Genomic DNA, 24454 nt, shown 5'->3' with positions numbered 1-24454 from the left:
AGAGGTAATGAGGGGTCTGGTTGCTCAGGTATATATTTGAATCGTCATTTTTTTTTTTTTTTCTTTCTTTCTTCTGTCTTTGAAGACAGCAGCACACACCGCCGCTGCTAGCTGTGGATGGCTGCCACTTTTATTTCGCTCTTGGTCACAACACTTTGCAAGACCCAGGACTGGTACGCGGGTGTGCAGTTGGCAGTCATTTCCACTCGTTCAGTCGGCTGCTGAAAGATAATGGATTTTTTTTTTTCCAGGAGTTTGTGTTGTTAGGACTGTTTTAAGTTGCTTTGAAGACATTTCAGCAGTGAAAACAACCGAAAGCCTCGTAAGGAGTATTTATTTGTGTGCCCGCTTCTGAGACAGAAATTGTTTTATGCGGGATTGTAAATGTTGTGTTGGAACGATAGGTAGTGAGAACAGATAAGAAATCATTGCACGTGGCATGGTTCTCTGGTCCTGATATTATTATCTGAATACATAGTAATGTGTGTGGGCTTTAGTTGTAGCTTATAGGGTTTTGGGTGTTCTCTGCAGTTGTTGGAACTTTCTTTATATTGTCCGCTTTGTTTTGGGTCACAGCCCTGCATTTCACAGTCTTCAGAGCTTGCCATCTTCCAGTACACTGGAGAGCGAAACTGGTGTCCTTCTTAGGATACAGGATGAGGCTTATGCATTTCATGGATGGAGTGCAAATTAAGGGCCGTGTTTGCTGCTTCTGGGGAGGGGAGGCAGGGAGGTCTGCTTTAGCAAATTCTTTGCAAAAATGTTGATAATACTGGCTGCAGCTGGATGTAAAATACATCCATTTTTATTGATTTAATAAAAACAAATTGGCACAATAAAAATTCTTACAGTAGCCTTTCACACCATTATTTTAGGTTTTAATAATTCTCACTTATTTTGCATTATTTAGCTAAAATAACCATTTAGTTATTATTCGAATGACACTTTTCAAACTTGGATAACTGTCTGCCTAGTATTAATTATCTTGACAGGACTTTTTTTTTTTTCTGTTAAATTTATGAGTTCAGAGTTTGGACCGTGTCCCACTATAAGAACTGAATACCCTGAGACTTAATACTGCTCTGCACATACCCTGCACTCACACATGTACACACACACTCACACTGCAGGGTTTACAAAACGATACTCTGATACTTTCTGGTATCTTCAGTTTCGCTCAGTTTCATTAACAATAATGATGGTTGTAATGCACGGATTATTATGTACTGTTAAGTTGTGACCTGCACCTTTGAAAACATTCTTTTCTACTATATTTTGAAGTTTTCAAGCTGTGTCTTTAGTTTTAAAAGTACTTCACAAGTGTTTTATTAATAACGTATCAAAGATACTGTTTATGGTAACAGGTGACACCAGTCACAAAAATTCTTTGTGTAATTCTGGAACCTCTGAATTGTTTCCCCTCAGATGGTGAGCTTTTGGGGACACCTCATCTGGGGCAGAAGAGGCACCCCAAACAGTGTTGGTCAATGAGTAACGGTAAATGGGTGCTGGCCCTGCGTTTCCCAGGCAGGCTTACGGTTCTCGGGGCGCCTCGTTTCCATCTCTGGGTTTGCCAGGGCAGAAGGTGCCTGAGAGGAGTGAGAGTAGGCAGGCTGTCTGGATTCTCAGGAGGGGTCTTTGCTCCCCTGTCAGCGTGCTGTGCGGGCCCCACGCGTGGACCCAGGACCACGGCCGTCGGAGGCGGCCTTGAGGCAGAGAGGGCGCTTCCATGTGCAGTTGGCTTCTACGGGGAAATGAGGACTGTGGGATGAGTAGGAAACAGCTTAGCTTCTAGAGTCTTCGGCCCATAGCACAGCTCTGTACACAAAATACGCAAAGCCGGGGGACACAGACTTGCTAGGCTCTGTGCCCTGAGGCATAGCCTCACACTGCCCGGCTTTGTAGGCTCCCGGCTTCTCATGTTGTTGGGAGAATTAAACGGTTGGAGGCTGGCAAGTGGGCACACGGGGTTGTGTGTGAACCGGACCCTTGCTGTCAGGAAGCCGGCCTGGCTGGCTCTGCAGGCACCCTGCTGCAGGACGCCATCGATGAAGCTTTCTCACGCGTGACATGAGGATGTAAAGATGATGACAGACATCTTGGCCCGTCCTGTTCTAACAGCCACGTGTGCTGGTCTGCTCTAACGTGATGATAAAGAGTTAGCCCTGCGTGAAAAGTTGGTAGGTGAAGGATATTATGAAAATATCTTGCTGTTTTGCATCCCTATTTTAAAATATAATTTTCATAACATTCATGATGCATTAAGTGAAGAGAGAAGCTTACAAAATAAAAAAGTGTGTGTGGGAATGTCCAGTGGTGAGGACTCCACACCGCTGAGGACGTGGTCTCAATCCCTGGTCAGGGAGCTGAATCCCACAAGCCACACAGCGTGGCTGAAGAAGCAAAACGTTGAAGAGAATAGTGTTTGTAGTAAGGATCCAGTTTTGTAAAGTATCTGTGTGTATATATATATCTGCATAGGAGAGTATGCAGATTTTCGTATTGTGGAAATCGAGCCATGAAATTAGCTGTTGGGGTATCAATTTACATAATATGTACACGTATGGAGGGCTCAGATAGGCATTTAGGACTCTTTTGTAATGCTGTTAGAGGTTTATGACAGGAAGCTGTTTGGGGTACAGATCAAGGTACATTTTCAAACAGTGATACTACAGTTTGAAAATGAGAGAACATGGTGCATAGGGAGCATTTGTGTTGATAATAATGTAAATCCTTTTTTGTTGCTAAAAAACTGGCAAGAAGAATTTATTAATGTTTCAGTTTTGTTTAGTCGCTCAGTCATGTCTGACTCTTTGTGACTCCATGGACTGCAGCATGCCAGGCTTCTTCACCAACTCACGGGGTTTACTCAAACTCATGTCCATTGAGTTGGTGATGCCATCCAGCCATCTCATCCTCTGTCCTCCTCCTGCCTTCGATCTTTCCCAGAATCAGGGTCTTTTCCAATGAGTTAGTTCTTCGAATTAGGTGGCCAAAGGATTGGAGGTTCAGCTTCAGCATCAGTCCTAGTGAATATTCAGGACTGATCTCCTTCAGAATGGACTGGTTGGATCTCCTTGTAGTCCAAGGGAGTCTCAAGAGTCTTCTCCAACACCACAGTTCAAAAGCATCAATTCTTTGGCTCTCAGCTTTCTTCATAGTCCAACTCTCAGATCCATACATGACCACTGGAAAAACCATAGCCTTGACTAGACGGACCTCTGTCGGTGAGGTTAACATCTCTGCTTTTCAATATGCTGTCTAAGTTGGTCGTAACTTTCCTTTCAAGGAGAAGGTGTCTTTTAATTTCATGGCTGTAGTCACCATCTGCAGTGATTTGGAAACCCGAGAAATTAATAATTGAAATGTTAATGTTTAAGGGCCATCATACAGTATATCCTCCTAGAGAAGGACATGGCAACCCACTCCAGTATTCTTGCCTGGAGAATCCTATGGACAGAAGAGCCTGGCGAGCCCCAGTCCGTGGCATCGCAGAGGCTTGGACATGACTGCAACTAAGACACAACACGCGCAGTGTGTCGTCCGGTCAGACGGTGCCATTGTGGACCTTGGGGCACGCTGGGGTCTGTAGCGCCTTCCCCGTGCCGCAGGAAGAGCTGCCACGATGAGATGATGCTCACTCATCACTCTCGGGTTCATGTTTTTTTGGAGGGGTGCTGGGCTGGTCTTCATTGCTTTCTGTAATTGCAGTGAGCAGGGTGCTCTCTAGTTGAAGGCCATGGGCTTCTCACTGCGGAGGCCTCGTTGTTGAGCACTGGCTCTGGGGCGCGGGGGCGCCAGTAGCTGCAGCTCCCAGGCGCTGGACACAGGCTCGGGCGTTGTGGCACTGTGGATTCTTACTCCGAGCCGCGTGGGGTCTTCTTGGGTCAGGGATCAAACCTGTACCACCTGCATTGGCAGCTGGATTCTTCACCAGTGAGTCACCAGGGAAGGCCCTGGTTTGCATTTGCTTCAGTGACCTGAGGAAGTAGGTCCGGTAAAGATCTAGAACCTTGTGTGATTCAGAAAGGTTTGCAGTGGGTAAAGCCACAGGGAGTGTCTCTGTGTGCAGTATTCTTTGTGTGTGTGCACACCCATGGGACCAGTATTTGGACATAGGCAACATGGATAAAAAGTATTCCCAGTACCCTAGAATGTGCCCATGTTCCCCTCCTCGTCATCCCCACTGTTCTTGCGTGTGTTGCCTGTGTCTGATTTTCGCATTACAGTGCTCTGCGGTAGGCAGGGCTCTCCGGCTCAACAGTGTATTTGAGTCCATTCCTGTTGTTGATGCAGCAGCTCACCATTCCTTTTCATGGCATGCAGTTTCCATTGTGCGACTGTCCCGAAACTTAACCATTCTAATATTGACGGACATTGGGCTCATTTTATTTCATGACTGATACAAATCCGGCTGGTATGCACATTCCTGTACATGTCTTTTGGTGGATAGAGGACTCCTTTTGGTCGAGTGTAAACCCAAAGTGGAATTGCTCAGTATACATCTGGCTTGACTTTAAAGATACCGTTAGAATTTTTCCAAGTGGTTTTATTATGTGCTAATTTAAAAAATTAACATGTAGTTATATCTATCTATTTATCTATCTATATATTGTCAGTACAGCTCAGTCGCTCAGTCGTGTCCGACTCTTTGTGACCCCATGGACTGCAGCACGCCAGGCCTCCCTGTCCATCACCAACTCCCAGAGCTTGCTCAAACTCATGTCCATCAAATCGGTGATGCCATCCAACCATCTCATCCTCTGTCGTCCCCTTCTCCTCCAGCCTTCAATCTTTCCCAGCATCAGGTCTTTTCTAGTGAGTCAGTTCTTCGCATCAGGTGGACAAAGTATTGGGGTTTCAGCTTCAGCATCAGTCCTTCCAATGAATATTCAGGACTGATTTCCTTTAGGATGGACTGGTTGGATCTCCTTGCAGTCCAAGGGACTCAGAAGGGTCTTCTCTAGCACCACAGTTCAACAGCATTAACTCTTCGGTGCTCAGCTTTGTTTATGGTGACTATTGGAAAAACCATAGCTTTGACTAGAGGAACCTTTGTCAGCAAAGTAATGTCTCTGCTTTTTAACAGGCTGTCTAGCTTGATCATAGCTTTTTTCCAAGGAGCAAACGTCTTTTAATTTCATGGCTGCAGTCACCATCTGCAGTGATTTTGGAGTCCAAGAAAATAAAGTCTGTCATTGTTTCCATTGTTTGCCCAGCTATTTGCCATGAAATGATGGGACCAGTTGCCAATATCTTAGTTTTCCGAATGTTGAGTTTTAAGCCAACTTTTTCACTCTCTTCTTCCAGTTGCATCAAGAGGCTCTTGAGTTCTTCTTCACCTTCTGCCGTAAGGGTGGTGTCATCTGTGTATCTGAGGTTACTGGTATTTCTCCCGGCAATCTTGATTCCAGCTTGTGCTTCATCCAGCCCGGCATTTCTCAAGATGTACTCTGCATCTAAGTTAAATAAGTAGGGTGACAATATGCAGTCTTGATATACTTTCCCGATTTGGAACCAGTCTGCTGTTCCACGTCCAGTTGTAACTGATGCTTTTTTGACCTGCATACAGATTTCTCAAGAGGCAGGTAAGATGGTCTGGTATTCCCATCTCTTGAAGAATTTTCCACAGTTTGTTGTGATCCACAGAGTCAAAGACTTTGTCATAATCAATAGAGCAGAAGTAGATGTTTTTCTGGAATTCTCTTGCTTTTTTCTATGATTCAACGGATGTTGGCAGTTTGGTTCCTCTGCCTTTTCTAAAATCCAACTTTAACATCTGGAAGTTCTCGGTTCATGTACTGTTGAAGCCTAGCTTGGAGGATTTTGAGCATTACTTTGCTAGCGTGTGAAATGAGTGCAGTTGTGCGGTAGTTTGAACATTCTTTGGCGTTGCCCTTCGTCGGGATTGGAACGAAAATTGACCTTTTCCAGGCCACTGCTGAGTTTTCCAAATTTGCTGACACATTGATTGCAGCACTTTCACAAGCCTCATCTTTTAGGATTTGAAATAGCTCAAATGGAATTGCATCACCTCCACTAGTTTGTTTGTAGTGATGCTTCCGAAGGCCCACTTGACTTCACATTCCAGGATGTGTGGCTCTAGGTGAGTGATCTTTTTTTTATAGTTCTGCTGTGTATTGCTGTCACCTCTTAATATCTTCTGCTTCTGTTAGGTCTATACCATTTCTGTCCTTTATTGTGCCCTTCTTTGCATGAAATGTTCCCTTGGTATCTCTAATTTTCTTAAAGAGATCTCTAGTCTTTCCCTTTCTATTGTTTTCCTCTATTTCTTTGCATTGATCACTGAGGAAGGCTTTCTTACCTCTTTTCTATTCTTTGGAACTTTGCATTCAAATGGGGATATCTTTCCTTTTCTCCCTTGCTTTTTGCTTCTCTTCTTTTCTCAGCTATTTGTAAGGCCTCCTCAAGCAACCATTTTGCCTTTTTTCATTTGTTTTTCTTGGGGATGGTCTTGATCACTGCCTCCTGTACAATGTTACGAACCTCCGTCCATAGTTATTCAGGCACTCTCTATCATCTAATCCCTTGAATCTATTTCTCACTTGCACTGTATAATCCTAAGGGGTTTGTTTTAGGTTGTACCTGAATGGTCTGGTGATTTTCCCTACTTTCTTCAATTTAAGTCTGAATCAGGCAATAAGGAGTTCATGGTCTGAGCCACAGTCAGCTTCCAGTCTTGTTTTTGCTGACTGTATAGATCTTCTCCATCTTCAGCTGCAAAGAATATAATCAGTCTGATTTCGGTATTGACCATCTGGTGACGTCCATGTGTAGAGTCTTTTCTTGTGTTGTTGGAAGAGGGTGTTGCCATGACCAGTGTGTTCTCTTGGCAAAACTCTGTTAGCCTTTGCCCAGCTTCGTTTTGTACTCCAAGGCCAAACTTGTCTGTTACTCCAGGTATCTCTTGACTTCTGCTTTTGCATTCCAGTCCCTTTTAATGAAAAGAACATGTTTTTTGGGTGTTAGTTCTAGAAGATCTTGTAGGTCTTCATAGAACCATTCAACTTCAGCTTCTTCGGTATTAATAGTTGGGGCATAGACGTGGATTACTGTGATATTGAATGGTTTGCCTTGGAAACGAACAGAGATCATTCTGTCGTTTTTGAGATTACACCCAAGTACTGCATTTTGGACTCTTGTTGGCTATGAGGGCTACTCCATTTCTTGTAAGGGATTCTTGCCTGCAGTAGTAGATATAGTGGTCATCTGAGTTAAATTCGCCCATTCAAGTCTATTTTAGTTCACTGATTCCTAAAATGTTGACGTTCACTCTTGCCATTTTCTGTTTGACTCTTTCCAATTTGCCTTGATTCATGGACGTAACATTCCAGGTTACTATGCGTTATTGCTATATCTGTCTGTATAGGTAGATAGATGTGTGTGCGCGTGTGATGGTTTAGTCACTAAGTCGTGTCCGACTCTTGAGATCCCGTGGACTTTAGGCCACCAGGCTCCTCTGTCCATGGAATTTTCCAGGCAAGAATACTGGAGTGGGTTGACATTTCCTTCTCCAGGGGATCTTCCCCACCCAAGGATCAAACCAGGGTCTCCTGCATTGCAACTGGTCTCTTGGATTGTAGGCAGATTCTTTTTACCGACTGAGCCGGCAGGGAAGCCTTCTGTATATGTGTGTGTGTGTGTTCGTTTATATACGTGTGTATATATATACACACACACACATATATATACGTTCATATGTATACACATGCAGTGTGGCTTGCGGGATCTCAGTTCCCCGAACAGAGACTGGACCTGGGCCGTGGCAGTGAAAGCTTGGCATCCTGACCGCTGAGCCGCCAGGGAGCCCTGCCCGCGGCATGTGCAGCTTCGTGTGTCTCCGTCAGTGCGCGGAGCAGCGCCGTTGCCCAGACAGGCTCCCTGCAGCTGCTCCTGTGCAGTCGCTCTCCTCCCTGCCCCACTCTGGACAGTCATGACTTTGTTACTATGGCTTTGTCTTCTTGGGAAGTCATATAGATGGGATCATACGGTCTGTAACGTTTTGAGGCTGGTTCCTTTACTCGGCATAGTCACTTTGAGTTTCATCCCGATTTGTGCAGGTTTCAGCAGCTTGTCCCTGCCCACTGCCAGGTGGCATTCTGTTGTATGGGTGGATTGCCGTGACCATCTTCTCTTGGTGCACACTGGGGTCCTTTCAGTTTTTGTTGGTAATGAATAGAGCTGCTGTAAAACATTTGTGTACAAGTTTTCATATGAAAGTAAATTTTCATTTCTCTAGGGTGAATACCAAGGAATGGGAGCAGGGTCAGTGGTAACGTTGTAAGAAACTGCCAAACTGTTTTCTGAGCAGCTGTTCTGTTTTAACTTCCTGCGAGCAGAGGTGAGAGTTCAGGTGCTCTGCGTCCATGCCAGTTCTCGATACTGTTAGATGTTATTTTGTGCTGAGTTGCTTCGGTCGTGTCCGACTGTGCGACCCCGTGGACTGTAGCCCACCAGGCTCCTCTGTCCTGGGGATTCTCCAGGCAAGAACACTGGAGTGGGTGCCGTGCCCTCCTCAGATGTTACTTTAACCATTAATGAATAGGTGTGTGGTGGTGTTGTGATTTAGTGTGCATTTCCCTAGTGACTGTTACTGAACGCTTCATTGATTTGCCATTCTTGTATCCTCTTGGATGGAGTGTTTAAGACTTTGCTTTTTTTTTTACTTGTTTTATTTTCTTTCTTTTGACTTTTGAGAATTCTTGATAATTCTTGTTATGAATCTTAGGTCAGATTTGTGATTTGCAAAAACAGTTTCAGGCTGTACCTAGTCTTTAAATTCCATCAACTTTTTGTTTTTTTGCAAAGAAAAATTAAATTTTGATGAAGTTCAACTTTCCAGATTTTTTTTTATAAATCATACTTTTTGGTATCATGTCAAAGAACTATTTGATAAAATCTCATAAAGATTTTTTTCTGTATTTTTTTCTAAAAATGCCCTAGTTTTACGTTTAGATTTGTGATTCATTTTGAGTTGATCGCGTATCAGGTATAATTTTGGGCAGGATGGATGTCATGTTCGTCCCAAACCCATTTGTTCTACCCTTTCTCCATTGAATTGACTTTTCACTTGGGTCAGAAATCAGTTGGGCTCGTTGGTGTGGGTTGTTTCTGGGTTGTATTCTGTCCAGTGATCTCTGCGTCGGTCTCAGTGCTTGTGCCACACTGTCTCACTTACTGTGGATCTTATACATTAGTAAGATGATTCCTCCAGCTTAAAATTGTTTTTGCTGTTTGGTCATTTCACTTTTCCATACATTTTAGAATCAGTTTGTCTGTGTCTACGAATAATTCTACTTGGGCCTTGATTAGAGTAGCATTAAATCTATAGTCAGTTTGGTGGAGAATTGACATGTATACTGTACTGAATCCTCCAGTCTGTGAACATGGTGTGTGTGGTTCTGTTACATTTATTTGGTCATCTTTGATTTTTTAAAAATTGACATAGCATTGACATACAGCACATCTTTGATTTTTTTCTCCAGTATTTTGTACTATAGTATCCAGCATACATATCCTTTACATGTTTTGTTAGATTCATAAAGTATTCCATTTTTTTCAACTTCTGTAAATGGTGTTTTGAAGAATTTCTGTTTCTATTCATTGCTAGTATATAAAAGTTATTAATTTTTGTGTATTCAACTTTTATCTGTTGATCTTGCTAAAATCACGTATTCTGGGAATTTTTTGGGGGATTTACACTTTAAAAAAATATTTGCTGCACTGGGTCTTCATTGCGGCATGTGGGACAGTCGATCTTTAATTGTGGGGCCCCTGTGATGGGAGCATGGGGTCTTAGCCACTGGACTGCCAGGCAGGTCCCTTGCTGCATCTGCTTTTATAAGGTACGTGTGAATAGTTTTCTTAGGTTTCCCTTGCCTGGCTTTGGTGTCAGTGTGACGCTGGCCTCATAAAGCAATTTAAGAATTGTCCCTTCTGTGTTAGTAGCTTGCACTTTTTAGAGGAGAGCTGGTCCATCTCATCTTAACTGTTGAGTTTCTGTGTGAATTGTCTCTGGTTTGTGAGGATTCTGTGTTCTCTCTTTGATTCCTGATACTGTTTATTTGTCTTCTCTCTTTTCTGCCAGTCTTTCTATAGGGTTTTCAAGTTTTTAATCTTTTTAAAGAACCAGCTTTTAGTTTTATTGTTTTTTCTCTTGTCTTTGTTTTTATTTCATTAATTTAAAAAATTTTTTTTGAAAATTTTATTTCTTACTCTTTGTCTTATTTCTTGCTTTGAGTTTGTTTTGATTTTTCTTTTTCTAATTCCTTAAAGTAGAGGCTTGGATTATTGATTTGAGACTATTCTTCTTTCTTAAAAATACGTATTTTCAAGATAACGCATTTCCTAATATACATACACGTTTGCATGCTGTATACTCTGTCTAAGCCGTAATTTAGTTTCATCCCACAAATTTTGGTGTTGTACTTGAATTTTCATTCAGTTTAAAATATTTTCTAATTTCCCTTGAATCTTCTTCTTTGATATTATTTAAAAGTCTGTTGTTTAGGGGCTTCCTTGGTGGTCTGGTGGTAGAGAGCCTGCCTTCCAGCGCTGGGCATGGGGGCTCTCCCTGGCGAGGAAACTGAGGTCACGCACGCCTGCAGCTGGTCTGGAGCTGCACCACAGCGAGGAGCCTGCACATCGCAGCGAAGGCCTGCATGTGCCTGAGACCTGCCGCAGCCACGTAATTAGGTAAAAAGGTTGTCGTTCAATTTATCATGTTACTGACTTGTAGTCTAATTCTAGTATGGTCAGAGAACAGCTTTTATGATTTTAATTCTTTGAAAAATTTTAAGGTTTTAATGGTCTGTGTTGGTGAATATTGCTTATGTACTTTAAAACATGTAAATTCTGCTGTTGTTGAGTAGAGTGTTTGCTTGAATGTCAAGTTAAATTATTTTAATTCTATAGTTTAAAAGAGCTTTTATTGGGAGATGGCTGATTTACAACATTGTGTTTCAGGTGTATAGCAGAGTGAGTGGGTAATTCACTAATTCCGTATTCTTGACGGCTTTTTGGTTACTAGTTCTGTCAGTCACTGAGAGCGGAGAGTTGGAGCCTCTGGCTGAAATTGTGGGTTTCTTGGTTTCTCCTCACAGCTGAGTTTTGTGTTGTGACTTCAAAGCGCTGTTGTTCGTGCATATGCGTTTTTCATTGTCATGTCTTTTGGTGACTTGATCCTCTTTTTTCACTTAGGTTATGTCCGTCTTATCCCTGGCAGTTTTCTTGGCTCTGAGGCCTACTTCATCTGATGCTACAGAACCACTTTAGCCTGTTTTAATTGGTGTTCGTGTGATACAGCTTTTTCTGTTATTTTGCTGTTAACTACCTGTGCTCTTTTACTTAGTGGGTTTCTTATAGACGGCTGCTTGATGATTTTTGTCAGTCATGCCTATTCCCATTTTCATCTCACTTGTATTCCATCCGCTTGAAACGCTCTTCCTAGCGTGAGGCCTTTTTCCTGGGGAGGTACTGAGGCCTGTTTGGCGGCACTGTAGCGTGCTTCTCTGCATTCTATGACGCGCTCTTTTTTGACTCCTTCGGCCTTCTGAATACGCATGGGGCACAAGGTGACTTTATTTTAGAGACCGTATAATCAGAATGAGCTGAAATAGAGTAATTTGTATCTCGAGGGCGTGCAAGACATTTTTTTTAACTGTACGATCAATGTTCTAGATTGTTGTTGCTCCCCCAGCTGTGTGTGACTCTTGGTGACCATGGACTGTGGCACTCCACGCCTCCCTGTCCCTCACCATCTCCCAGTTTGCCCAAGTTCATGTCCATTGCATCAGTAGTGCCATCCAGCCATCTCATCTTCTGATGCCCTCTCCTCCCCTCAGTCTTTCTCAGCATCAGGGACTTTGCCAATGGGTCGGCTGTTCGCATCAGGTGACCAAAATATTGGAGTTTCAGCTTCAGCATCAGTCCTTCCAATGAGTATTCCAGGTTGATTTCCTTTAAGACTGACTTGTTTGATCTCCTTGCTGTACACGGGACTCTCGAGTCTCCCCAGCACCACAGATTGAAGGCATCAATTTTTCGGCGCTCTGCCTTCTTTAACAGTCCGGCTCCCTGGTTTCTAGATTATTTTAGAGTAATTCCAGTAATGTTTGTGGCATTTAATTATCACGTCTCCTGTGGAAATGAACTTTTTCTCATTCACAGAACACAAAGAACATTTTTCTCTCAAATTAACTACATTATTAGTTACACGTTGAAACTTAATAAGAAGTTAGTAGATTTAACATCTCATGACCCAGGAATTTTATTTTTTCATAAACTTTTCATTTTGGAATAATTTTAGACTTACAGAAAAGTTGCAAAGTTAGTATATAGAGTTCTCATACTCCCTTCAGCCAACTTTTCCTAATGTTGACATCTTCCTTAACCTTGGTGTATTTGTCAGAACTAAGACATTACAAATGGTACAGTATTATTAACTGCAGACTGTCTGGGTTTCACTAAGTTTTCTGCAGATACCCTATTTGTGTTCTTGGATTGATTCCGGGACATCTCATTGCATTTAGTGACCCCCAGTTTTTTCTCTAGAAGTGCGTGGCAGTCACTGCACTGTGGTGAATAGCCTGGCAGGGGAGCCGCTGTTTCCCAGTTCCTGCTGAGAGCCTGGCTCCCTCTGTGGAGGCTCCTAAAGGCGGGTGTCAGTGCTGGTGCGTCCCGGCTGACGGTCGGAACAGCCTGGAGAAGGCGGTTAGCAGCCCTCTGCCAGAGCTGTTTGGCTGCCTTGGTAAGGAAATCCCGTAAGTGGATTCTTGACGCTCCTTGTAATATTGTTGTTGGTGTCTGGTTTTAAAAACATGAAAAGCAACATCACTCACTAAGTGGCTTAAATCATAGCTACAGTCAGTATTAATATTTTTTGAGTGTACCACATGGCTTGCGGGATCTCAGTTTCCCAGTCAGGGAATAAACCTGGGCCACCTCAGTGAAAGTGCCGAACCCTAACCACTGGACCACCAGGGACTCCCCAGTGCTCTCTGTTCCTGTAAAAGAACGGTAGGGCAGTTGTATCTCACTTTAAAAGAGAGAAAACAGGAAGGTGGGCTCTCCCAGCTAGTCATTCCCGCTGCGTGTCTCTCTGCATACGTGTGCTGACTGTCCTCCGTGTGTGTGCACGTTTACTGGTGCCCATGCTGCTCCAGTTGGAGTGCTGGCACGGGCAAGTCAGGACTTACAGAGCCTCGGAGCTGAGCGGGACGGCGACAGAACACACATCTGTTGCCCGACAGTGCTTGCTGCCTGAGGAAACCGAGGCCCGGAGAGTCGAGCTGGAAGATTCCTGTGATGGTCCCAGTGAGGGTCCCTGCTTGCAGCCTTCAGCTCCTGGTGGCGCTGGTCACTGACCAGTAACTGCCCAAGAGACAGAGTCCTCCTGTTACTGTGGTCTTGCTTGTCTCACCCCAGGCTGCACAGCGTCTCCTTCCCCACGCCCGGCTTCGCCCCCGCCCTTCACCTTCTCTGCACGTAAATGCCGCTGGCCTGAGCAGCTGGAGCCTTCGCCCGTCCTTGCTGACACCTTTCCTTGTTCTCCCTCCCGTGCGTTGCCTACCAGACTCTGGCAGAACTGCAGGTTCCCATCCGTCTTGCTCTCAGCCAGCTTCCTTCCGCCTGCTGCCACCCCGTATCTGGCACCGGAGCAGCCATGGTGCTCTGCTCGCGTGGTGCGGCCTGCACAGCGGGAGTGGGCTGTGCCCTGTGGTGCTGCGTCTTTTTTTTTTTAATACTCACTTGGGTGTGTTAGCTCTTAGCTGTGGCACGTGGGATCTTGTGTCGTTGAGGCCTGGGGGATCTTTAGTTGCAACATGTGGGAGCTAGTTCCCGGCCCAGGGGTGGCACCCATGTGCCCTGCACTGACAGGTGGCGTCTTACCCTGAGGCCCGCCCGGGACCCCCTGTTGGGGCTGCCTCTGCCCAGCGCTGTCCTTGCTGCTTTGCTCGCTCACTGCTCTGTCTCTCCAGGGGGCCACGTCCTGTCCATGTGGCAGGTGCTGCCTTCAGCAGCCTGGGCTGTGAAGTCCTCAGTTTGGCCACAGCCCTGGGTTAGAACGGATCACAGGCCCCGGTTTACTGGGCTGTTCTCTCTAAAGTGAGCTCCGAGGCTTATCCAGCACGTGGTACACGCGGAGAAAACTTTCCTCTGAAACCCAGCCAGGTCACGTGAGCTCCTGCAATTCCGCCCTCTTCCCCTTTTTCCTGAAGTGTGCTGCTCTTGTCTTCTAATTTGGAAGGAAACATTGTCTTTGTTGTTTTTCCACAGTTAATCCTACACTCCAGAGGTTCTAACTGTCGATTGGAGCAAGTCTGTGAACCCCGGAAGCTCGTGGCAGTGTGTGTGAGCACGGCCTGGCTCTCTCCACATTGTCCCTCCTTTCCTGTCTTGAACCCTTCCTCCTCTGTTGGGCTGTGTTCGTTAGCAGTGAGCTTTTGCTGCTACTGCTGCTAAGTCACTTCAGTCGTGTCCGACTCTGTTTGACCCCATAGACGGCAGCCCACCAGGCTCCCCCGTCCCTGGGATTCTCCAGGCAAGAACACTGGAGTGGGTTGCCATTTCCTTCTCCAATGCATGAAAGTGAAAAGTGAAAGTGAAGTTGCTCAGTCGTGTCCGACCCTCAGCGACCCCATGGACTGCAGCCCACCAGGCTCCTCCGTCCATGGGATTTTCCAGGCAAGAGTACTGGAGTGGGGTGCCATTGCCTTCTCCGAGTGAGCTTTTGCGCTTACCGTTTTTTCCTTCCCTCTCAGTCTGTCTCTCGCCCTTCACTAGCCACTCAGCCACATCTCTGTCGGACTTTCCCGCCTAGCTGCCGCCAGACCCCCTGGAATGCTGGTGAGCGCTGCTGCGTCTCCTCCTTCACCCTCAACTCCTGCTTCCCCCTTACGTGCCTCTCTCACCTGCCTCTTTAATCAGCCTTCCCTGAGACCACCGTGACCTTCTCACCAACTCCTGTGGCTGTCTTTGAGTCCTGGTATCTTTTGAGTCTGTTGCATCTGACCGTGACTGCACGCGCCTTTCTGGAACACTGCCTCGCCGTTCTCCGTGGCGCTGTCCTGCTCCCTCTCCCCTGCGCTTGAGCATTCACCTCGATGCCGGAAGTCTATGTTCAGCTCTTCCTCTCAGGTTCAGATTTACGCTTGGTGCTTTTACCATGTGTTGGTAGAGGTTTCTGATCTTAGTTACAAACTCGGAGGGTTGATAAAAGTCTAACATTGTGCCTCCTACTCACTAGAATGGTGGTGGAGGCCTGTTTTCCCCTCATCTGTTCCAAGTGAACTCAGCTGGCCCGTGTTTAGACTTTGAAGTAGGGCTTAGGTATTACTGGTTTGTTTGCTAGAAAACTTAGCAAGAGGTGCTTTTGTCTGAAGATCTCAGGCTGGCTCTGTGTGGTTGTCCGCTGGACATGTCTGTCAGGTGAGAAAGTTGTGCTTGATACTAATCTTGAAGGTCTTTCCAACGTTGTATCATAAACTGAGTGTGATTGCCACTCCTTAGTCACACACTTAGACTGCCCGTCACCCAGGGGAGGGGCCTCAGGCGTGTGGAATATGCAGAGGCCCACGTGGAGTAGGTGAGGTGCTCCCTGGGGCCGCACGAAGAGCAGGTTGGTCCGTATTTTCAGGTAAGACATCGCATTTCATAGACGCTTAGCGTGGATCGAGGCTGACAACCGCACTTGATCCGTACGTCGGAATCAGGAGTCTCGCATGATTCCTGCGGTACCCTGAGGCAAGAGAGGATGCTTGTGAGCTTAGCAGAGTGTTGATGCCTATGGCAGTTAATGAGTGCTCATTAAGTAAGTTCATTACTTTGACTGCTAGTTTTAATTAAACTGGGCCTCGCAAAACAGGTAGTCTTAAAAGGAACCCTGGATTGGAGAGAATGCCAGTAATGAGAGCACAGGAAACAGTAAGGAAATGGATGGCAGAGCCGCCACCACTGCCTCCTGTGTCAGCTCTTTGTTAGCCGTATAGTGAGGCTGAGAACACACAAGTGACGCAGAGATTATTTCAAGTGTGAAGTTTTATCCAGATTTACTAACGACGTGTCCAGAGTGGCTGTCGCGTCTTGAGATGTTGGACAAGGACAGCAGAGAGCCTCACGGTCACAGTGTCCACAGGCCGAGCACACGGAGGAGAAGCAGCACCTACTGTTGTGCAGCCATGGTTAGAGTCGTAACAGTGCTCCATCTAGTACCCTACACGATTTCATTAAGCTTAAGCGTGGACTACTTTTATTTTTATTGGAATATAGTTGTTATACAGTTCAGTTCAGTCGCTCAATTGTGTCAGACTCTTTGTGACCCCATGGACTGCAGTACGCCAGGCCTCCCTGTCCATCAACAACTCCCAGAGCTTGCTCAAACTCATGTCCATTGAGTCGGTGATGCCATCCAGCCATCTCAACCTGTTGTCCCCTTCTCCTCCTGCCCTCAGTCTTTCCCAGCATCAGGGTCTTTTCCAATGAGTCAGTTCTTTGCATCAGGTGGCCAAAGTATTGGAGTTTCAGCTTCAGCCTCAGTCCTTCCAGTGAATATCCAGAACTGATTTCCTTTAGGATGGACTGGTTGGATGTCTTTGCAGTCCAAGGGACTCTGAAGGGTCTTCTCCAGCACCACAGCTCAAAAGTTCTTCGGCGCTCAGCTTTCTTTATGGTCTAACTCTGACATCCATACATGACTCCTGGAAAAACCGTAGCCTTGACTACACGGACCTTTGTCAGCAAAGTAATGTCTCTGCTTTTTAATATGTTGTCTAGGTTTGTCATAGCTTTTCTTCCAAGGAACAAGTGTCTTAATTTCATGGCTGCAGTCACCATCTGCAGTGATTTTGGAGCCCAAGAAAATAAAGTCTGTTATTGTTTCCATTGTTTCCCCATCTGTTTGCCTTGAAGTGATGGGACCAGATGCCATGATCTTTGTTTTCTGAATGTTGAGTTTTAAGCCAGCTTTTCCACTCTCTTCTTTCACTTTCAACAAGAGGCTCTTTAGTTCCTCTTCACTTTCTGCCATAAGGGTGGTGTCATCTGTGTATCTGAGGTTATTGACCTTTCTCCCAGCAATCTTGATTCCAGCTTGTGCTTCATCCAGCCCGGCATGTCTCAAGATGTACTCTGCATATAAATTAAATAAGCAGGGTGACAGTATGCAGCCTTGACGTACTCCTTTCCTGATTTGGAACCAGTCTGTTTTTCCATGTCCATTTCTAACTGTTGCTTCTTGACCTGCTTACATATTTCTCAGGAGGTAGGTGAGGTGGTCTGGTATTCCCATCTCTTTCAGAATTTTCCACAGTTTGTTGTGATCTGCACAGTCAAAGGCTTTGGTGTAGTCAGTAAAGCAGAAGTAGATGTTTTTCTGGAACCCTCTTGCTTTTTCTATGATCCAGTGGATGTTGGCAATTTAATTTCTGGTTCCTGTGCCTTTCCTAAATCCAACTTTAACATCTACAAGTTCTCAGTTCATGTACTATTGAAGCCTGGCTTGGAGAATTTTGAGCATTACTTTACTAGCATGTGAAATGAGTGCAGTTGTGTGGTAGGTTGAACATTCTTTGGCATTGCCTTTCTTTGGGATTGGAATGAAAACTGACCTTTTCCAGTCCTGTGGCCACTGCTGAGTTTTCCAAATTTGCTGGCATATTGAGTGCAGCACTTTCTTTTTTTTTTTTTTTAATTTTTTTTTATTTTTAAACTTCACAAATTGTATTAGTTTTGCCAAATATCAAAATGAATCTGCCACAGTTATACACATGTTCCCCATCCTGAACCCTCCTCCCTCCCCATACCATCCCTCTGGGTCGTCGCAGTGCACTAGCCCCAAGCATCCAGTATCGTGCATCGAACCTGGACTGGCGACTCGTTTCATACATGATATTATACATGTTTCAATGCCATTCTCCCAAATCTTCCCACCCTCTCCCTCTCCCACAGAGTCCATAAGACTGTTCTATACATCAGTGTCTCTTTTGCTGTCTCGTACACAGGGTTATTGTTAGCATCTTTCTAAATTCCATATATATGCGTTAGTATACTGTATTGGTGTTTTTCTTTCTGGCTTACTTCACTCTGTATAATAGGCTCCAGTTTCATCCACCTCATTAGAACTGATTCAAATGTATTCTTTTTAATGGCTGAGTAATACTCCATTGTGTATATGTACCATACTTTCTTATCCATTCATCTGCTGATGGACATCTAGGTTACTTCCATGTCCTGGCTATTATAAACAGTGCTACGATGAACATTGGGGTACACATGTCTCTTTCCCTTCTGGTTTCCTCAGTGTGTATGCCCAGCAGTGGGCTTGCCGGATCATAAGAGTGCAGCACTTTCACGGCATCATCTTTCAGGATTTGGAATAGCTCAACTGGAATTCCATCACCTCCACTAGCTTTGTTTGTAGTCATGCTTTCTAAGGCCCCTTAACTTCACATTCCAGGATGTCTGGCTCTAGGTCAGTGATCACACCATTGTGATTATCTGTGTCGTGAAGATCTTTTTTGTACAGTTCTTCTGTGTATTCTTGCCATCTCTTCTTAATATCTTCTGCTTCTGTTAGGTCCATACCATTTCTGTCCTTTATCGAGCCCATCTTTGCATGAAATGTTCCTTTGGTATCTCTGATTTTCTTGAAGAGATCCCTAGTCTTTCCCATTCTGTTGTTTTCCTCTATTTCTTTGCATTGATCGCTGAAGAAGGCTTTTTTATCTCTTCTTGCTATTCTTTGGAACTCTGCATTCGGATGTTTATATCTTTCCTTTTCTCGTTTGCTTTTCGCTTCTCTTCTTTTCACAGCTATTTGTAAGGCCTCCCCAGACAGCCATTTTGCTTTTTTGCATTTCCTTTCCATGGGGATGGTCTTGATCCCTGTCTCCTGTACAATGTCACGAACCTCATTCCATAGTTCATCAGGCACTCTATCTATCAGACCTAGGCCCTTAAATCTATTTCTCACTTCCACTGTATAATCATAAGGGATTTGATTTAGGTCATACCTGAATGGTCTAGTGGTTTTCCCTACTTTCTTTAATTTTAAGTCTGAATTTGGCAATAAGGAGTTCATGGTCTGAGCTACAGTCAGCTCCTGGTCTTGTTTTTGCTGACTGTATAGAGCTTCTCCATCTTTGGCTGCAAAGAATATAATCAATCTGATTTTGGTGTTGACCATCTGGTGATGTTCATGTATAGAGTCTTCTCTTGTGTTGTTGGAAGAGGATGTTTGCTATGAGCAGTGCATTTTCTTGGCAAAACTCTATTAGTGTTTGCCCTGCTTCATTCCGTATTCCAAGGCCAAATTTGCCTGTTACTCCAGGTGTTTCTTGACTTCCTACTTTTGCATTCCAGTCCCCTATACTGAAAAGGACATCTTTTTTGGGTGTTGGTTCTAAAAGGTCTTGTAGGTCTTCATAGAACCGTTCAACTTCAGCTTCTTCAGTGTTACTGGTTGGGGAATAAACTTGGATTACTGTGGTATTGAATGGTTTGTCTTGGAAATGAACAGAGATCATTCTGTCGTTTTTGAGATTGCACCCAAGTACTGCATTTCGGACTCTTGTTGACCATGATGGCCGCTCCATTTCTTCTGAGGGATTCCTTATCTGACAGAACGTGATCCACTGGAGAAGGGAATGGCAAACTAGTATTCTTGCCTTGAGAACCCCATGAACAGTATGAAAAGGCAAAATGATAGGATACTGAAAGAGAAACTCCCCAGGTCAGTAGGTGCCCAATATGCTACTGGAGATCAGTGGAGAAATAACTCCAGAAAGAATGAAGGGATGGAGCCAAAGCCAAAAGAATACCCAGCTGTGGATGTGACTGGTGATAGAAGCAAGGTCCGATGCTGTAAAGAGCAGTATTGCTAGGACCCTGGAACGCCAGGCCCGTCTTTGTTGGTGCAGGGTGTATGCCTCAGCCCTGTCTCCTGATTGCCCCCTTCCGCACCTCACGGCTGTGTGCCTGTTCTGTACGTCTCCACCTTGGTTGGTGTGTAGTCGCCAGGGCGTTTCTGGCTCTTTGCGGGCCCTTGGACTGTGTAGCCCGCCGGGCTCCTCTGTCGGTGGGATTTCCCGGGCAAGAATACTGGAGTGAGTTGCCATTCCCTTCTCCAGGGGATCTTCCCGACCTGGGGGTCAAACTCGGGTTTCCTGTTTGACCGGCAGATTCTTTACCAGCTGAGCCATTGTGTCTCTCCCTGCCCTGCAAACAGGAAGGATGAACTTCTTTTGAGGAAACTTAACATTTCTATATGGTTCAGCTGCAGAAGCAACTTCAGCTAATTTGTACAGACAGAGATTTAGTATGGAGAATCAGAAATGTACAACGTTTTGGAAGGGGTTGGGGAAACAGGGTGTGTAAGCTGGGCTTCCAAGAATGATTTCCAGAGCAGAAGTACTGCGCCCAGCCATGGGTCCGCTCAGGCCAGCTCACAGCATCTGCCGTCTCTAAATAGGTTTCAGCTAATGCTTTTTGGTAGATTCAGGTGGACTGCTTTTCTGTGCGTGAGCTGTTGAGTAACCTAGAGCATGTGTATTCTGAAACAGTTTCTTTGGTAAATAGGGGTTTGTGGGAAAACTAGATATACCAGTGATGGAGCAGCCAGTGTAATTAAAAAAAAAAATCTTGGATGCAATAGGATTGTAGAGGAACAGCACATGTGAGTTATTCCCCACGCGACGCACAGTGAGGTTCTCAAAGCAGCGATCTGAAGCCAGAAGCACAGAAGGCATCAGCCTGAGACCTTTACAGAGTAGTGAATCTTCACAGTGTTTTCGGTGAGAGGGGAGTAACTATGAAAATACTTGGCAAGACACAGGTTTGCTGGTTGGCTTGTGGCAGAACTGAGAGCATTGCCTGTTCTGAGCTGAATTGCTTTGTTTTATGTAAGGATGAATGGTCTAAGTTTGCTGACCTTTTCTATAATAAGTGGCTGTCAGTAGAAAACTAAATAGAAAATTAAGTATTTTTGAGAAAATAAATACTTAGTCTGCCCCCTCAAGGTAAAGGTGACATTTTAACAATAAGTAGAAAATTGCTTTTTGAAAGAAACTCTTGCTGTAGAGAGCATTTTGGAAATGGTTGTTTAGAGTTGTCTTGGAAATTTGTTTTTGTTCTGCTTAGATACTGTGAATGTCTTTTTAGTGCACACTCACACTTAGAAATGAAACTTTTAGCCTGTGTAAAAGCTTCCTGTTGTAATGCTTGCTTTTGAACCTATTTTTTAAAAATAAAAGAATGTTACATTTTCTGATTCTGTATAACTGCAAAGACCTTTGATGAGGAAGATGAAATTTGGCTAGCTCAATTTCAACAAAAATCCTTGTGTAATTGATAGGATTGAAAGTCGATTAGCATGATTTAGTAAATGTAGCTGGCGGTGTATTTCTTCTTTTTAGAGCTCTGTGTCTATAAAGTAGAGGGACCATCTTCAGTGAAGCCTGGCAGTGAAGCCAGTTTTCTAAGTAATTAAGCTCATAGTGCTCCAGCAGTCTGGCTTTACATGGCACCCCACTCAAGTCTTTTGCCTGGAAAATCCAGTGAACAGAGGAGCCTGGCGGGCTGCAGTCCATGGGGCTGCACAGAGTCAGAGCCGGCCTAGCGACTAAAACAATGATAATACCTTGTTCTCTTTGGAATCCTAAAAAAAACGGATACCAAGACTTAGAAAACTAATGAAGCGCATTCTATCACACTGGTTCCCTGACGTTTTTTCTCGCGAGTTTCTGTGATATAAAATGTTTTGGGTGTTAATGAAAAAGACAGGTTTGCAAAAGCACAGTTCTGTGTTTGCGTCCCTGTGCGCGCGCGTTCTGGGAGTTTCCCGCGCGTGCGTCCGCCGTCCGCCGTCGAGCCCTCCCCTGCCCCGCTCGCCTGCCCTGCCCTCCGGGGCGGACTCCCGCCGAGGCGCGCGTGCTGGGCGCCGCGCGGCCGCCTCCTGCCCGTCACCTGGTGCTGCCTCACGCCCCGCAGTTTGGTCCTGGCTTCCCGCTTCTGCTCTCCAGGGAAGCTCTTCTTCCACTGCCTCTGTTCTCCCGCCCCCAACCCCTTCCTTCCAGTTCTGCCTCCTGAGAATCCGTCTGTCCTGCTTCCTTCTCCATACGCCTCTCCTGGTCTTCTCTCAGCCACGGCCGTGAGCTCCATGTCGCTTGACACTTCTGCGTGTTCCTGCACATTTATTGTCTTTTACTAGATTGGAGGTTTATTGAATTCAGAAAAATTTTCGGGGCATCGTAACCTTGTCTTAGCCCAATAAATATTTGCTGAATGGATCAAATGAAATGTGGAATTAGGAATTTTTTAAAGTTACTTGAAAATTTCAGTATCACTTTTGAACTGTGGAAATTTTCCACGATGTGAATGTAGAACGTCTAGCCAGTTTAGTTCAGATGTTCAATCCTGCTAAACCGCAGGATACAGGAAAGCATTCCAGGCCAGCGCGTCCTGCGGTAAGGAGTGTGTGTGACTGCCAGCCACTACGTGACTACAGGATAAGGGGCGGAAACAAGAGTGCTGTCATCAGGGGGTGGTGTTATTTGGAAACAATTAGACCTTAGGAGATAATGCCCTGAATATGTTTTATGTGTACAAGTCCATTCCAGGTTTAGTTAATTTTGATTCTGAAACATAGACAGACCTTCAGATCATCCTCTTCGCTTCCCTGAGGTGTGGAGACTCATGTTGTGAATTAAGTCTTTGGCTTGTTCTGGAAGTTAAATACAATTTTTTTCAATGCTGTCCTAATTATTTATGAAAAGCTCATGGGCTTACTCATCCAGACTCTGGTAAAGAGCCAGCTGGTCAGAAATCCACGTGTGGGCTTGAGAAATTGCAGTGGAAATTCTCTTGCTAAGAGTGAGGAAACATAACTTTCTAAAAACTAGATTTTATTTAGCAATAAAACAAAGAGGTCCAAAGGTAGTTTATTCAGTTACATTTAAAAATAGTTGTGCAAGTGTGCGGCTGGAGACAGCAGCAACAGTGAGCACCGCACCCGGAGCAGCGGGCTACTCCCAACAGGACAGGGGCGCGTCCAGGCCGCGCACTGCCACCCCGGGCGCTCAGCTCACACGCAGAGGGAATGTGGGAGGCACCCGGGCGTGTCCCACTCTTTGCCACCCCATGAACTGTATCGTGTATGGAATTCTCCAGACCAGAATACTGGAATGGGTAGCTGTTTCTTTCTCCAGGGGATCTTCCGAACCCAGGTCTCCCGCATTGCAGCAGGTTCTTTACCAGCTAAGCCACCATCATGTGAGATGCCAGGCTGGGTGACTCACAGTTCAGTTCACTTCAGTCACTCGGTCGTGTCCGACTCTTTTCCACCCCATGGACTGCAGCACCCCAGGGTTCCTTGCCCATCACCAACTCCCAGAGTTTACCCAAACTCATGTCCATTGAGTCGGTGATGCCATCCAACCATCTCATCCTCTGTCGTCCCCTTCTCCTCTTGCCCCCAGTCCCTTCCAGCATCACGGTCTTTTCAAATGAGTCAGCTGTTCACATCAGGTGGCCAAAGTATTTCAGTTTCAGCTTCAACATCGATCCTTCCGATGAACACCCAGGACTGATCTCCTTTAGGATGGACTGATTGGATCTCCTTGTAGTCCAAGGGACTCTCAAGAGTCTTCTCCAAAACCACAGTTCAAAAGCATCAATTCTTTGGCGCTCAGCATTCTTTATAGTCCAACTCTAATATACAACTAGTGGAAAAACCATAGCCTTGACTAGACAGACCTTTGTTGGCAAAGTAACGTCTCTGCTTTTAAATGTGCTGTCTAGGTTGGTCATAACTTTTTTTGCAAGGAGTAAGCATCTTTTAATTTCATGGCTGCAGTCACCATCCACAGTGATTTTGGAGCCCCCAAAAATGAAGTCAGCCACTGTTTCCCCATCTATTTGCCATGAAGTGATGGGACTGGATGCCGTGATCTTTGTTTTCTGAATGTTGAGCTTTAAGCCAACTTTTTCACTCTCCTCTTTCTCTTTCATCAAGAGGCTCTTTAGTTCCTCTTCACTTTCTGCCATGAGAGTGGTGTCATCTGTGTATCTGAGGTTATTGATATTTCTCCCGGAAATCTTGATTCCAGCTTGTGCTTCCTCCAGCCCAGCATTTCTCATGATGTACTCTGCATAGAAGTTAAATAAGCAGGGTGACAATATACAGCCTTGACGTACTCAGTCTGTTGTTCCATGTCCAGTTCTAACTGTTGCTTCCTGACCTGCATACAGGTTTCTCAAGCGGCAGGTCAAGTGGTCTGGTATTTCTATCTCTTTCAGAATTTCCCACAGTTTATTGTGATCCACACAGTCAAAGGCTTTGGCATACTCAATAAAGCAGAAATACAAGTTTTTCTGGAACTCTCTTGCTTTTGCGATAATCCAGCAGATGTTGGCAATTTGGTCTCTGGTTCCTCTGCCT

General features: G+C 45.1%; 1 protein-coding gene across 2 annotated transcripts in view; it reads left to right on the top strand.

The window, feature by feature from the left end:
* The window catches only part of FAM193A (family with sequence similarity 193 member A), a 146591-nt gene that overhangs the window by 889 nt on the left and 121248 nt on the right, over positions 1-24454 (top strand). The window lies entirely within an intron of this gene.

Source organism: Bos mutus, chromosome 6 (assembly GCF_027580195.1).
Source record: "Bos mutus isolate GX-2022 chromosome 6, NWIPB_WYAK_1.1, whole genome shotgun sequence".
In the NCBI taxonomy this organism is placed as follows: Eukaryota; Metazoa; Chordata; class Mammalia; order Artiodactyla; family Bovidae; genus Bos; species Bos mutus.
Note: the sequence above shows the minus strand (reverse complement) of the source record. Positions and strands in the feature narration are given on the sequence as shown.